This window comes from Drosophila takahashii, chromosome X, assembly GCF_030179915.1.
Source record: "Drosophila takahashii strain IR98-3 E-12201 chromosome X, DtakHiC1v2, whole genome shotgun sequence".
Classification (NCBI taxonomy): domain Eukaryota; kingdom Metazoa; phylum Arthropoda; class Insecta; order Diptera; family Drosophilidae; genus Drosophila; species Drosophila takahashii.
In genome coordinates this window covers 15,256,370-15,257,782 of record NC_091683.1, presented here as the reverse complement: position 1 = coordinate 15,257,782, position 1,413 = coordinate 15,256,370, and positions in this window count along the sequence as shown.

The following is a 1,413-nucleotide window of genomic DNA, read 5'->3' as shown; positions in this document are numbered from 1 at the left end:
TCACCAGCTGCTTTTATTTTTCCACTTTATTAAATATATTTCAGTGTTGCAAAAGTTTTTCCCTTGAAAACCAAAAAAGGGATCCATTTTGAAGGGCCGTTAAATTTGTACATTTGATTTTAAAATTATAACGTTATATGGAATCCCTAATTTAGGTTCTTGTCTTAGACTTGCTTTTAATATATCTGAATTGGCGTAGTGGAGTAGCTTTTTTCCTATTAATCAAAAGTAAATTGATTCAACTCCACTTTGGGACAATTCTTGTTTTTTTTTTTGTAAGAATTACATTTTATTTTTTAACTATAATTACATTTTTGTGGTTGATTTTCGGTTGTTAGTATTTTTTTCTACTTGGAAAGTTGCAAAGTTTACGACGTGAAATTCAGACAAATAAAACTTTTGCAAAAAATTCGCATAACTTTCGGTCGTTGCCGATCCTAAGTGTCATCATGTGGCAAGCACATACAACACCCACAAAAAAAAAACTCAGAAAACCCTCACTCAAGTGAGGCAACATAAACTTGCAACACCCAAAACGGAGAAGAATAACCCTTTTTTGCGGGGGGCCAGCGAGGTGGTAAAGTCAGCAGGGGCGACAATGAAGTGGGAATTTGTCTGCGCCAGAAGAGGAAAAAATTCAAATCAAAGCTCATCGGAAGGCGGCAATGACTGCCACGCCCACCCATCACATTGGAGCTGAAATAAAGTTGGTTTGACATACCCTTTAGTTAGGAAAAATAATTTGTGGTTTTTTTAAGCGGTTTGTTCATTACGATATTTCAGTTTATTAAGGTTTTTTTTTGTAAGTAAAGTAGAAAAAAAAATAGTTGTTGCATATTTTTAATTTAATTTATTAAATAAAATGGATGTATAAAAATTATATTTTTCGATATTCCTTAAAGATATTTTGTTAAAGATTATTTTTGTTAGTAAAGTAGAAAAACAAAAATAGTATTTGATGTATCTTAACTTTATTTAATTTAACAAAGTTTTTTTCGAATAAATTAAAAAACCAAATTAAATATTTTTAAAAACTCAAAATGATTGATTTATATTTATTTACTATTTTAAGTGTATTATTACTTCATCTCATTCTTATACAAATCGAATTTCATTGTTTTTTTGCTTATTTGGATTATTTTCAGTGTTATTACTGCTACTTTGGTTTTGGCTTTTATTGCTGAAATTGTTTATGAATTGGAAAATTAAATTCTTCACAGTTTCCCAGGCCCCTTTTTTGCACCCAACCAACACCCCTTTTTCTGTTGGGCTGAAAGTTTATTTGCATGCAGAAAGTTCAATTCAAATTGCATGCTCCGTCGCACACACACATACATACTCAATATAAACGCGAATACGCCACTCCCCCCTTCCCCCTATTTGCCGCCCACATTTTCCCCATTTCCTTGGCGA